Genomic DNA, 15135 nt, shown 5'->3' with positions numbered 1-15135 from the left:
AATGTGATAAAATATTTTAAATTGAGACCATCTCAGTAAAGCTGGATTGAGCTATTACCATACCCACCTAAGCACCATCTAATCAATATGTGAAAATATTACAAGAGCAACAAAAAAGGACGATTAGTTTCCCATCCTCATTGAGCTTCACTATGTGTATAAAGATTCAAATATCTTAAAAACCACTTTAATATTCATTATTTCATTCATTATTTCATGGCTACAGTTTTGCCATTTTCCAGGCCATAAAACCAAAGCACTGAGATATTAAGTCAAATCAAGGGGCAAAGAGGAAGGGTGATACATGTATAACTTTCTCTGAGGGACTCTCATGTAGAATACTTGTTCTCAGGGGCAAGGAAAGATGAAGATGAATTTGGGAGGGTAGGGGTGGAGATAAGATGAGCATTTTCATAAAGTAAGTTATGAGTTCCACATCATTGGAAGAATGTAAGCAGAGTTAGGAATACACTGGGCAAAGAGTTAGAGTGGGGATTCCAAGAATCAGATAAGAAGAGGCATCATAAGGATGATCTAGTCCTTTCAAAGCTATAGATTCTATAACTTCTATAACTTGCTTGAAGACACAGCTGAAATATGGGTGATGACACTGACTGAGAGTTATATACAATCTAGAATCTGATCCTCAGATTCACAGCCAAACTGTTTGTCAGTTTGAGGGCTTAGCGTGGCTTCTCTGTCCATCCCCAATGCCCCCATCATTTCAAACAGTATATGCTGTTTTGAACAAACTATTAGGGTAAGAATGGAAAAAATTCTGATCTCCAGATCTCAAATAGTCATAAAATTAGCCCTTTAAATTTGAAATGAAAGGTCTTCTCCTGCATTCATGCTCCCTGATGTCTCTTTCATCTTTAATTCATTAAGTGCAATTCACTTAGTGCTGAATACCACTTACAACTGATGAGCTGACAGAGTTTAGCCCACTTAGATTTGAACTTTTTTTGCATTTTCAAGTCCCTGTGGTATGCATGCAACCTGTGGCCCTGTTCAAGATGGAGAAAACTTAATATAAGCAACTTAGTATATATCATGCTTTTCAATTACAAGAAGCCTTCTAATAGTCACAGCTTAGAGAAAAGTTTCAACTTTACAGATGAAGAATTTGATGCTCAAGAAATGGAAAATGATTTTGGTCATGTTTATGACTCTCTTTGTTAAGTTTCAATTCCAAACCCTTTCTAGTCAGTCTTTCTCTCCCCTCCCAGCCTTGACTATGAGTAAATGAGCAATATAGGGATTGTAGAGTATAGTGCAGAAGCAACCTTTTAATATCATTCAATAATTGGTAACATCCCACACATATGCAGAACATTTTATGTGATCTATGTGTTCTCCTCCTGTCTCATCATCATCTTGATAAACTATGAAATAGGCAAGGGTGTATTCAACATTCTCTCCAACAGGTCAAGAAAGACACTTGTTTAGTATTAGACCTTGGACTAGAATCCTCAACTCTTTCTCATAACAGTATATCCTGGAAATAGTCCAAAGCAGTAGAAAAATCATGCACTCTGGAGTTAGACACAATTTACATTAAAATCCCAATCTGAATTCAAAGCCAAAGCTGTGAGACCTTGGGCATGTTATCACTTTGAGCCCCAGTTTTCACTTTTATAAAATCTATATTGCAAAGTAGCTATGATGAGTTGAGACACTATGTGTAAAGTTCCTTGCATCCAGCAGACATCAGAGGTAGAAGCCACTGAGTTCATATTTTCTACAAACACTGGAAGGTTGAGTATAAAATATCATTCTTACCAGCTCCAGTATCATGGGATTCTGGAGAAGGTGATTCTACCCAAGTCTCTTGGTGTGGAACAAGTGTCTTAAGCTTATGCTAACTCCCTTAGCATATAACCTGCATTAGTGTTTTTCCTTTGCAATGCTCATATCACTTATAATTAATTATTATATGCCAGTTTTCCCTACTAGACTGAGTTAAACAGGAGAGGAATCAACCAATTTCATTTCTGTGTCCCCAAGTCCTAGCATATTTCCTTAAACATTGAAGTGCTCAGTAATTCTTTGCCAGAATTATAGTATCTGTCCATGACAGCCATAGTTAAAACTAGATATTAGCCAAAGTGGTCTTACTGTTCTCCACTCCCTATATGTCTCTTCTATTACTTTTCTCTGATGTGAGCAAAATACCCATCCCTGCTCCAATGTATCTCAGTATGTTTTAATATTATAGATGCCTGAGTTAACCAGGTAGAAATATAGACAAAGACTTATGTCAGTGGGACTAATGCTCAGGAAGGCAATACGTCAGTCCTACACTTCAATGACCTTAGAGCAGTGAGAAACCTCAGAGACCCTTTTGAATGTACTTTGCCTAGAGGAATGGGTTGTTTAGTTTCTTATAAGAGTTTCAGATTAGCTCAGGCCCTAGGTCAAGACGATTATTTAGCAAATTTGGAAAGAAAACAAATGCAAAATCATCCAGACAAGAGTTATTTAAGATATTTTCAATTACTCTCAAGTGAAGATAGGAGAATTACTTACCTCTTACATGTTGTGTCCCAAGCAGTATCAGGTCACAGTGGGATAGTTTCTGGAAGATTTGAAAAGACAAAGTGAGAAGAGGTGGGATTCTTTAGCATCCCAAGCAGCAGCAGTAACCCTAATTCTGTGCTCTTCCTGCTAGAGTGCTCTGTTTTCACAGGCTGACATTCTCCACCCCTTTGGCACTGGGACAGACACAGAGTGGTAGAGCTCTGGGCTCTGAGAATTGAGAGTTGTGTGACCTAAGGCAAATTAATCTCTTTGAGCTTCATTTTCTTTCCTTTTTTTTTTTTTTGAGCTTCATATTCTTTATCATAAGATGTGCCATATCCATTCATTCATATAATAAAAATTGACTGCATGTCTATTATATGCACTGTGTAGGGAAATGGAAGATAGTAATAAGCCCACCATAGACCATGGGCGTTCTAGAATTACTAATGTATGCAAATTGCTTGTCACAGTACATGGCTCATAATAACCATGTAATCAGAGATAGCTATCATTTTAATAGTCTGAGATAGAAGGGATTGGCAAGGGATTAAGAGCCCAGGCCTGGGTTGTAGTTATAATTCAGAATATTAGGTCCACATGTTAGTCATGAAAACTTGGGCAAGTTTTTTTTAACCTAACATACCACAATTTTCTCACCTGTAAAATAACTAATAATGATCACAACTGTATATTAAGCTTGGGAATATCAAATAAGCATGAATGTGAAACTTTCAGTAAGTATTCTTCCCTCTAAAGTTTAATGACTCAGGACTAACACAAGTCTAGTTGGATAAAAAATAAAAAGCCTTTCAAGGAGTGTGTCTCTTGAGCTGCTTGAAATTTGTCTAAGGCAAGAAGAAAAGTGAAAGGAGAACTATTGTTAGAAGGGCTGATAACTGATGATATTCTAAGTAGAGCTATGGCAGAGAAATAGCTTATAGATGACACACAAATAGTTTCCTTCTTCACATCCATTACAGGTGAGAAAATGCTGTCATTGTATGTGTGGCCTTGGCTTATAATGCACTTCAAATACCTACTTTGCAAACCCCTTCTGTCTTGAGCCCCAGATATCAGCAAAGCCATGTCTTCTTCTCTCATCTTGTTCATAGATCATATTTCCAATAATGCTTAGTCATTTCCACCTACTTGTGTTTCTGTGTTCTTGATGACCTCTGTATCTAGGATGGTGCCTAGATCTTTGGAGTGACCAAAGAATAACTGGGGACACAAAAGGATGAGCAGTAATGTGACTTTACCAAAAGATAGCCTCTGCCTGGCTTTTAAAAAAATCTGAGGGCATACTTTATAGACAATAAAATTCAATTTAAAAAGTACAGACAATGAGCTTTGATAAATATGTACATTTGTATAACCACTACCACACTTGACATACAGAATATTTCCATAACCTCCAAAATTCTGTCATGTTTCTTTGCGATCAGTTCTCCCATCCCTGGTCCCAGGCAACCTCTAATCTACTTTCTGTTTATATAGATTTGTCTTTTCTGGAGATTTCATATAAATGTAAGCATATAATATGTGGTCTTTTGTGATTGGTTTCCTTCACTTAGCATAATTTTGAGGTTCATCTGTGTCATGGATATATCAATACTTAATTTATTTTTATTGCCAAAAATATTTTATTATATTGATACACTATATTTTGTTTCACTTTGGTTTTTTAAATTAAAAAAAATTTTTCTACTGGAGTTCAGTTTGCCAACATATAGCAAAACACCCAGGGTTCATCCTGTCAAGTGCCCCCCTCAGTGCCCATCACCCAGTCACCCCAAGCCCCGCCCACCTCCCCTTCCACTACCCCTTGTTCGTTTCCCAGAGTTGGGAGTCTCTCATGTTCTGTCACCCTCACTGATATTTCCCACTCATTTTCTCTCCTTTCCCCTTTATTCCCTTGCACTATTTTTTATATTCCCCAAATGAATGAGACCATATAATATTTGTTTTTCTCTGATTGACTTACTTCACTCAGCATAATACCCTCCACTTCCATCCACGTTGAAGCAAATGGTGGGTTTTTGTTGTTTCTAATGGCTGAGTAATATTCCATTGTATACATAGACCACGTCTTTATCCATTCATCTTTCGATGGACACCGAGGCTCATTCCACAGTTTGGCTATTGTGGACATTGCTGCTATAAACATTTGGGAGCAGATGTCTTGGTCTTTCACTGCATCTGTATCATCAGGGTAAATCACCAGCAATGCAATCGCTGGGTGATAGGGCAGTTCTATTTTTAACTCTTTGAGGAACCTCCACACAGTTTTCCAGAGTGGTATCTTGTTGATACCAGTTCACATTCCCACCAACAGTGCAAGAGTGTTCCCATTCTCCTTTCTCCACATCCTCTTCAAAAATTTTTGCTTCCTGTCTTGTTAATTGTCCCCATTCTCACTGGTGTGAGGTGGTATCTCATTGTGGTTTTGATTTGTAGTTCCCTGATGGCAAGAGATGCAGAGGATTTTCTCATGTGCTTGTTGGCCATGTCTATGTCTTCCTCTGTGAAATTTTAGTTGACATATTTTGCCCATTTCATGATTGGATTTTTTGTTTCTTTGCTGTTGAGTTTAATAAGTTCTTTATAGATCTTGGATACTAGCTCTTTGTCTAATATGTCATTTGCAAATATCTTCTCCCATTCTGTAGGTTGTCTTTTAGTTTTGATGACTGTTTCTTTTGCCGTGCAGAGGCTTTTTACCTTGATTAAGTCCCAATAATTCATTTTTGCCTTTGTTGCTCTTGCCTTTATAGATGTATCTTACAAGAAGTTGCTGTGGCCAAGTTCAAAACTGGTGTTGCCTGTATTCTCTAGGGTTTTGATGGATTCTTGTCTCACATTTAGATCTCTCATGCATTTTGAGTTTATCTTTGTGTATGGTGTAAAAGAATGGTCTAGCTTCATGCTTCTGCATTTGGCTGTCCAATTTTCCCAGCACCATTTATTGAAGAGACTGTTCTTTTTCCAGTGAATAATCTTCCCGCTTTGTCGAAGATTAGTTGACCATAGAATTGAGGGCCCATTTCTGGGTTCTCTATTCTGTTCCACTGATCTAGGTGTCTGCTTTTGTGCCAGTACCACATTGTCTTGATGATCACAGCTTTGTAGTACAACCGGAAATACAGCATTGTGATGCCCCCGGCTCCGGTTTTCTTTTTCAATATTCCCCTGGATATTCGGGGTCTTTTCTGATCCCACACAAATCTTAAGATGATCTGTTCCAACTCTCTGAAGAAAGTCCACAGTATTTTGATGAGGATTACATTGGCTGTTTAAATTGCCCTGGGTAGCATTGACATTTTCACAATATAAATTCTTCCAATCCATGAGCATGGAATATTTTTCCATCTCTTTGTGTCTTCCTCAATTTCTTTCAGAAGTGTTCTGTAGTTTTTAGGGTATAGATCCTTTACATCTTTGGTTAGGTTTATTCCAAGGTATCTTAGGCTTTTGGGTGCCATTGTAAATGGAATTGACTTCTTAATTTCTCTTTCTTCAGTCTCATTGTTAGTGTATAGAAATGCCATTGATTTCTGGGCATTGACTTTGTATCCTGCCACACCACAGAATTGCTGTATGAGTTCTAGCAATCTTAGGGTGGAGGCTTTTGTGTTCTCTACGGACAGTATCATGTCATCTGCAAAGAGGGAGAGTTTGACTTCTTCTTTGCCAATTGGAATGACTTTTATTTCATTTTGTTGCCTTATTGCTGAGGCTAGGACTTCTTGTACAATGTAGAATAGCAGTGGTGAGTGGACATCCAGGTCATGTTACTGATCTTAGGGGAAAGGTTCCCAGTGTTTCCCCATTGAGAATGATAATTGCTGTGAGTTTTTTATAGATGGCTTTTAAGATGCTGAGGAATGTCCTCTCTATCCCTACACTTTGAAGAGTTTTGATCAGGAATGGATGCTCTATTTTGTCAAATGCTTTCTCTGCATCTATTGAGATGATCATATGATTCTTGTTTTTTCTCTTATTGATATGATCTATCATATTGATTGCTTTATGAATGTTGAACCAGCCTTGCATCCCGGGTATAAATCTCACTTGGTCATGGTGAATAATCCTCTTAATGTATTGTTGGATCATATTGGCTCGTATCTTGTTGAGAGTTTTTGCATCTGTGTTCATCAGGGATATTGGTCTATCATTCTCCTTTTTGGTGGGGTCTTTGTCTGGTTTTGGAATTAAGGTGATGCCAGCCTCATAAAACCAGTTTGGAAGTATTCCATCCCTTTCTATCTTTCAGAACAGCTTTAGTAGAATAGGTATTGTTTCTTCTTTAAACATTTGATAGAACTACCCTGGGAAGCCATCTGGCCCTGGACTTTTGTGTCTTGGGGCGTTTTTGATGACTGCTTCAATTTCTTCCCTGGTTATTGGCTGTTCAGGTTTTCTATTTCTTCTTCTTCCAGTTTTGGTATTTTGTGGTTTTCCAGAAATGCATCCATTTCTTCTAGATTGCCTAATTTATTGGCTGCTCATAATACATTTTTAAAATCATTTGTAAAGACTCCTAACTCGGGGAAACGAACTAGGGGTGGTGGAGGGGGAGGAGGGCGGGTGTTGGAGGGGAATGGGTGACGGGCACTGAGGTGGACACTTGACGGGATGAGCACTGGGTGTTTTTCTGTATGTTGGTAAATTGAACACCAATAAAAATTAATTAAAAAAAAATAAATAAAATAAAATAAAATCATTTGTATTTCCTTGGTATTGGTTGTGGCTTCTCCTTTTTCATTCGTGATTTTATTAGTTTGATTTTCTCTTTTGTTTTTTATAAGGCTGGCTAATGGTTTATCTATCTCCTGGTTTATTAAACTCCCGACTTGTGGATCTGTTCTACAGTTCTTCTGGTCTCTATGTCATTGAATTCTGCTCAAATCTTTATTAACTCTCTTCTTCTGCTTGGTTGTAGGTTTTATTTGCTGTTCTTTCTCCAGTTCCTTTAGGTGCAAGATTAGCTTGTGTATTTGTTTTTTTCCAGTTTTTTGAGCGATGCTTGTATTGTGATGTATTTCCCTCTTAGGACTGCTTTTGCTGTATCCCAAAGATTTTGAATGGTTGTATCTTCATTTTCATTAGTTTCCTTGAATCTTTTTAATTCTTCTCTAATTTCCTGGTTGACCCTTTCATCTTTTAGCAGGATGCTCTTGAACCTCCACATGTTTGAGTTTCTTCCAAATTTCTTCTTTTGATTGAATTCAAGTTTCAAAGCATTGAGGTCTGAAAATATGCAGGGGACAATTCCAATCTTTTGGTATCAGTTGAGATCTGATTTGTGACCCAGTATGTGGTCTATTCTGGAGAAAGTTCCATGTGCACTTGAGAAGAATGTGTATTCAGTTGAGTTCGGATGGAAAGTTCTGTAAACATCTGTGAAATCCATCTGGTCCAGTGTATCATTTAATGCTATTGTTTCTTTGGAGATGTTGTTCTTAGAAAATCTGTCATTTGCAGAACGTGCCTTGTTGACGTCTCCCAGTATTAGTGTATTATTACCTAAGTATGTCTTTACTTTGGTTATTGATTGATATACTTGGTAGCTCCCACATTAGGGGCATAAATATTCATGATTGTTAGGTCCTCTTGTTGGATAGATCCTTTAAGTATGCTATAGTGTCCCTCTTCATCTCTTACTACAGTCTTTGGGATAAACTTTAATTTATCTGATATGAGGATTGCTACCCCTGCTTTCTTTTGAGGACCATTGGAATGGTAAATGGTTCTTCAACCTTTCATTTTCAGGCTGTAGGTGTCCTTACATCTAATATGAGTCTCTTGTAAACAGGAAATAGACGGGTTTTGCTTTTTTATGTAGTACAAAACCCTGCATCTTTTGATGGGATCATATAGCCCATTCACGTTCAGAGTTACTATTGAAAGATATGAATTTAGTGTCTTCATAATAACTATTCAGTCCATGTTTTTGTGACTTATTTCTCTGGGTGTCCTCTTTCTTTTACAGAGTCCCACTTAATATTTCTTGTAGAGCTGGTTTGAAGATGGTCACATATTCTTTCAGTTTCTGCCTATCTTGGAAGTTCTTTATCTCTTGTTCTATTTTGATTGAGTGCCTTGCTGGATAAAGTATTCTTGGCTGCAGGCTCTTCTCATTTAGGACCCTGCATATGTCTTGCCAGCCCTTTCTGGCCTACCAGGTCTCTGTGGAGAGGTCTGCTGTTAATCTAATATTCCTCCCCATATAAGTTAGGGATCTCTTGTCTCTTGCTGCTTTAAGGATTTTCTCTTTATCTTTGGAATTTGCAAGTTTCACTATTAAATGTCAAGGTGTTGAATGGTTTTTATTGATTTTAAAGTGGGACCTCTCTATCTCCTGGATCTGAATGCCTGTTTCCCTCCCCAAATTAGGGAAGTTCTCTGCTATGATTTGTTCAAATATGCTTTCTGGTCCTCTGTCCCTTTAGGCATCCTCTGGCACTGCAATTATATGTTGGAGGCTATCATTTATTTCCCTTAACATTTGCTCGTGGTCTTTTTATTGTTTTTCTCTTTTTTCCTCAGCTTCCTTCCTTGCCATCAACTTGTCTTCTGTGTCACTCACTCTTTCTTCTACTTTTACCCCTTGTCATTAGGACCTCCAGTTTGGATTGCATCTCATTTAATTGATTTGTAATTTTGGCCTTATTAGATCTAAATTCTGCAGTCATGAAGTATCTTGAATCCTCTATGATTTTTTTCCAGAGCCACCAGTAGTTTTATAATTTTGCCTCTGAATTGGCTTTCTGACATTGAATTGTAATTTAAATTCTGTAACTCTGTGGCAGAAAGTACAGTTTCTGATTCTTTCTTTTGTAGTGAGTTCATCTTTCCAGTCATTTTGCTCAGTCCAGAGTGGTTGTATGAGCAGGCTGAGTCAAGAATATCAACCATGATCTAAGTAAAGTTCATGCTAGATGATTCTGACGAGGTCAGAGACCAAAAATTGAAAACAAAATCCAAACAAAATAAAATAAAAGGATCACTAAAGTGAAAAACAAATTTTAAAACAAAGTAGTAAAAAATACAAGGCCAGAGATCCTAAAGAAGAAAAGAGGAAAAAGAAGAAAAAGAAAAAACAAAAGAAAGAAGAAAAAAAAGAGGGGACTGGGAGATGGTGGTGGTGAAGAAGTTGTAGTGGAGGGAGAATGTAGTCTACCTGAGGGGTTCTATAGGGTGATCCTCTTGTTTCTGAGTATATTAAGTTCTGTCTATTAGAAGATGCTCAGTCCCAAATTTATATAAACCAGCAATAGTTGTAGAAAGCCCCAACACTGACCACCAAAACATAAATGAGATAAAAGAGGGGGGCAGAATGGGAATGAGGAATCTCACAGAATGAACCAGCATAGTATACCACTTGCTTCTGGATGCATGCTGATCATGCTTTAGAAGGTATTAACTTCCATCATTGTAGAACAAAATGAGGCAGAGTAAAAAACACAATAGAAAACAAAACAAATATCTTGTATATCTCCCCAAAATGAGTTGAGTATGTTGAAGGGAATCTAGAAGTGGAAAATATATCTAGGACCTGTAATTGTAGAAATATGAAAGTCAGAAGGGAAGAATCCTACAAATGAAGAGGTGGTAAAATATTGTAGTTAAGGTGGGAAAAGAGAAAAAAAATAGAAATTTACAGTGTGATATAAAAACAAGTTGTACCTGGAAAAGGAAGAAAGAAAAAAACCGGGGGGGGGGGGCGGATATCCTTTGGTTCTATATACTGTAAATCCCTCGAATTCCCCTGGAGCTTTCTAGCGCTGCTCAGAAAAAAACTTGTTTTTCCCCTGTCCTTCCAGCTGATCTTCTGGGGGAGGGGGCTGCTGTGCTGATTCTCAGATGTGTGCACCTGGGGTAGCTGTCCTCCCTCCCCTGCCAGGTGCCGGGCTCAGTGGGAGCTGTTTATCCTGTAAGGCCTCTGTTCCCTGGCGGCCCTGCCTCTCCCAGGCACAGGGTAATACAAGGAGGAACAACCACACTGGCAGCGGCCAGCTCTCCAGCCCTGAAGTCAGCTCCTGCAGTAACTCCCGCAGCTCCCAGTCTGCAGGGGCCTGGATGCTCCGGGGCAGGGGTGCTAATCTGCACAGCTTGGGGGCTAGGAGAGTCCTCGTTGTCCTGTGCCCTCCCCACCTCCCCCTGTCCCGGGGGGAGCACAGGATCCTGGGTTGTGTCCCTTAGAGCCCTGAGATCCAGGGCCTGAGCTGCTGGAATCACAGTCCGGGGCCACGGCTCCCGAAGGCAGCAGGGCGCAGCACCCTCCGCAAGGAGCCGCTGCCTGAGCTGCTCCCGAGGCCCCACCGGGCGGCACTCCAGCCCTTTACTGAGCTCGGCCCGCGGGGTGTGGGGCGCTCTCTCCCAAGTGCATTTCCTCTATTAGTGTCTCTGGGAGACTGGAGGCTCCACCACCCCTCCTACGATTATGCTCGATTTCCCTGCTAAGCACCTTTCCATCTGGGAAGAATTGGTGTGGATTTTTAAAGTTCCCGCCTCTCCAGGGCTGGGCTTTCCTGTCCTGGAGGCTCTCGCCAGAGGACCTTAGCCCGGCTCCTTACGGGGCCCCTCCCCCACTGGATTCTTTTTTATTTTTATTTTCCGCCTTCCTACCTTGCTAGGAGTGAAAGCCCTCCTCCCTGTAGTGTTCTGGCTGTTCTCTCTTTAAATCTCAGGTCGAATTCGTAGGTGTTCAGGATGGTTTGAAATTTATCTAGGTAAGTTGGTGGGGACAGGTGACATGGGGACCCTACTCCTCCACCATCTTGCCCCACCCCCTTCATCACCAAATTAATGAGAGGAGCGGGTTCAACCAGGATCTCTGTCTTTACAAAGGTCCAGTTTTAACTAGTATCATAGGCCTACTAAACCTGTCCTTTGCCCTCCATACAATACATCTCATCTGGAACTCTTCTGATTCCAACGTTAAGAATCCAAACATGCATCAGCAGATCATTGAAGAAATCCCACTCTTCTGTTTTAATCATTACATTTTGCATTATACCAAGAATTTATACTCTAAATAGAGCCAAAATCCCAAGAGGAGGCAAATCACATACATCCTAATAATATTCATGCTTTTAGTTTGGGAGATAATATTGTCTCCTTTTACTGACAGTCCTTAAGTTGTCAATTCTCCTAAACACATCAACAATCACCCCTAAAAACTCAAGATTAGACTTTTTAACAAAGTAATGACAGCTTAATGAATATAGACCTTTTCTCACACCTTCGACAGATGACCTGGGGACCCTACCTCTCTGCAATCTTGCCCTGAACCCCGCCCACCCCCCGTTTCACTTTGTTGATGAACATTTGGGTTGTTTCCAGACTGGGGACATTACAAATAAAGCTGCTATGAACATTAGTGTACAAGTCTGTATGCAAATATATACTTTCATTTTTTGGGGGGTTAAATACCTAGGAGTAAGTCATATAATAAGACTTTTTAACTTTACAAGATACTGAAAACTATTTCCTAAAGTAGCTATACCATTTTGCATTCTTACCAGCCGTGTATGCGTATTCTAGTCATACACTCTTGTCAATACTTGGCATTGTCAGGCTTTTACATTTTATTTGTGTGAGTTTTTATAGAAGATCCTGAAGGGCCATGAGCCATTTGTTCTTTCTCCTATTGGCTGCTCATTATCATCCCTATCCCTATGTTGTTTAAAGAATATTGTAAGAAATGGGAGGAGAAACTGCATTAGGGGTAGGGCATTGGGAAAGCTGCCTTTACCTATCCAAAGAGTCTTCATGGGGACAAGGAAGCAATCTAATTCTGTGAATAACAAACACTAATATAATAGAAGCTTCAAAGAGGCAGATTTGGGATTCCTTATAGCATAGAACTTCCTGAAGTTTAGAACTGCCTGACAATAAAGCAAACTTCACTAAGAAAATAGTTGTCATTGGAGGTACCTCAAGTAGTAATTGGATGAATCCTTCAGGGATGTTCTCTTTTTTTTTAAGATTTTATTTTATTTACTCATGAGAGATACAGAGCAAGAGAGAGAGGCAGAGACACAGGCAGAGGGAGAAGCAGGCTCCATGCAGGGAGCCCGATGTGGGACTCGATCCCGGATCTCCAAGATCACGCCCTGGGCTGTAGGCGACGCTAAACCACTGCGCCACCGGGGCTGCCTGGAATGTTCTGAAACTGATAAAAGTTGGATGAGTGTCCTCAAATGTTTCTATGAGAGTGCGAAGTGTACAATATTGAAATTTTGTGACTTCAAATTCTCTACTCTCTGCCTTTTCACCTGGACTTCTGGATGACCCACAATCCTTAATGCCCTGATGCCATAAATGTCTGGAAATCAATCCTTACTAGAGTAAGCTGAAGGTTTCCCTTTTCAGCGTCGGAGTTGTAGCACATTCCCCAAATAAGAAGTGATAATGGTAGAATTTCAGGCAAAGTAACAACCAGTGAGTAATATATTTTGGCTAGAATCTCCCACCTGTCACCACTCACATTAGACATAGCATCCCTAGATCATTATCTAGTCTACCTACTGGCTAATAAATAATGCAGGACTTAACAGAAGTCAAAGAGAAAGGAAGCAAAGCTTCCAAATATGATTTTCAAAGCAGGGCAATGGATGAGGACTAACAAACTCCTTCTCAGCTAGGTTTTCACATCCGCATAGACCTATCAAAAATTGTCCATCTGCCAACTCGTTTTTTATATCCAACACCCTCTAGCACTGATATGATACTGTATGTTTTTAGAATAGTGCTTACATCGACCGACAGCTTTTTTTTATATATACCCATCAGGAGTGATGTATTTTTTATTCATCTTCACACTTTAAGTGTCTGTCAGACTGTCAAGTCGTCCTATCTTCTGTAAGGATGTATCACTGTAAAGGAAACTGGTTGTGACTTGCCACAAGACCTCCGGGATTCAGTCTGCAGGGAGACCCTGAAGAACTGTGTCAAAGTAAAATGTCTCCAAGCCACATGATCCCTCCCCTTCTTCATAAAAAATGAACCAAGAAAGAAATATTATGGAATTGCACTAAGAAAATATTTATTTGGATCTGAGGTCAAAGTTGTATACATGAGTAAACTAAAAATGGAATCAGTATACTCAGGGATGGCTAAAGAACCAGCTATTAAACAGATTTTAGTTAACCTATAATGGAGGCAGAGCACTGGGCTAGGAGGCCTCAAGTGTATTTGTCACAGCTGCATATTTTGTGTTCCTCTTCCTTCCATCCTTTTTTTCTGCCCAGATGGCTTTTAATTGTTCTCATGTGCAAATACCATTTGTAAAGTATTGGCAGACTATTTTTCAAAATCCTGAGAGAAGTATCTATGGGTAGCATCATCTTGAAATATGAAGTTCCCTCATCTAGGTCATTCTAGAAACATAATTGAGACACAGAGAAGGAATATGATTGAGTCTCAGTGATTCTAGGGGAAAGAAATTGAACTGTTAACTTTTTATTATATCCAACCCCAGGCCCCAGAGAGAGGACTGAAAGTCTAAGTATCAACAGTGGTGGAAGCCATGGTTGTGAGAACTCAGTCAACTTTGGCTATCATTATACAGGATAAAGGAATGCTGAAAATTTGGCATTACCTTCACAATAGAGTGTTTTGGACACAAGATTGTACTCCAGCTCTCCATATGCCTACCTTTGATTTTGTTATGTAGGTGAGGGATTAGTCTGCTGAAAGCCCTCATGACCCTACCAGCATTGGCTCAAGAACCAGCTTGAGTTGAGGCCTGCTGGTGAAGCATCTGGGAAGATAGAGCTATGAAAAACTGGAGAAAGCTAATAGGTTACTTCCCTGATTCTGGGTTCTATATAGATATTGACTTCCGTAGTTATTATTCAATTAAAGCTTGGTAGCTTCTATGATCTCCCAAGTGACTGAACTTTGCTAGGTTCAGAACCCACCCTTCATGTCACAGGTTTCACTATTTAGTGAAAGATGAACAACATGAAGCACAAACTCAGTTCAGTTTAATTGAATGGCTTCTCTGGCTTTATCAGCAGGTGAGTTAAGAAGGAAGCTTTGCTCAAAGTTCTGGGTAGTTAGTGTGACAACCAGATAACCATGCTTTAAAGCAAATCTATTTATTGAACCTCTGGGAAATCTATAGGATCCAAATCAACTTGTGTTCATAAAGATGAGTAGGAATTTTACAAAGACAAAAACCATATTTGAAAAATAATGAAAACAGGTGTTCAGTTACTGCAGGTATATAGCCTTTTGTACCAGCTTACACAATGGGCACTGGGCCCACCCCCAACAACATTAAAAGAAACTAAACACCTGATGGGTATGGGTTCCAAGGAGGGAAACAAATAAAGTCCACAACCACCACTTACAGAGTATTCCCTCTACATTAGTAATTTCATTTAATCATGAAAATAAACTAATGAAGGCATTATTAGCCTCATTTAAAGAAATTGAACCTGAAAGATTAAGTGGTTTGCCTGACTCCACAGTGAGTAAGTGGAAAAGACAAGATTCAAATCTATCTGACACAAAAGCCAATATTTTTAACGGATTATGCTGGACTCCTTGGTAGAGATGATCTGGTTACTAATATGCTGGTCTTGAGGGAAGAATCAA

General features: G+C 39.4%; 2 protein-coding genes across 13 annotated transcripts in view; one reads left to right on the top strand and one right to left on the bottom strand.

Annotated features, from left to right (window-relative positions):
* RTL4 (retrotransposon Gag like 4) overlaps nt 1-15135 on the bottom strand; it is a 518532-nt gene that overhangs the window by 108948 nt on the left and 394449 nt on the right. For 10 of the 12 annotated variants that reach the window (XR_011998095.1, XR_011998091.1, XR_011998096.1 and 7 more), the window contains one exon: nt 2530-2578. The gene's annotated coding sequence lies outside the window, so the exon portion shown is untranslated. Of the gene's footprint in view, nt 1-2529; nt 2579-3563; nt 3745-15135 lie in introns of those variants that run through there. The other 2 variants (XR_011998094.1, XM_072743349.1) reach the window with 1 other exon arrangement.
* The window catches only part of LHFPL1 (LHFPL tetraspan subfamily member 1), a 255441-nt gene that overhangs the window by 146363 nt on the left and 93943 nt on the right, over nt 1-15135 (top strand). The window lies entirely within an intron of this gene.

This window comes from Vulpes vulpes, chromosome X (genome assembly GCF_048418805.1).
Source record: "Vulpes vulpes isolate BD-2025 chromosome X, VulVul3, whole genome shotgun sequence".
Taxonomy (NCBI): domain Eukaryota; kingdom Metazoa; phylum Chordata; class Mammalia; order Carnivora; family Canidae; genus Vulpes; species Vulpes vulpes.
The sequence above is the reverse complement of the archived record's forward strand: the minus strand, read 5'-3'. Positions and strand labels throughout refer to the sequence as shown.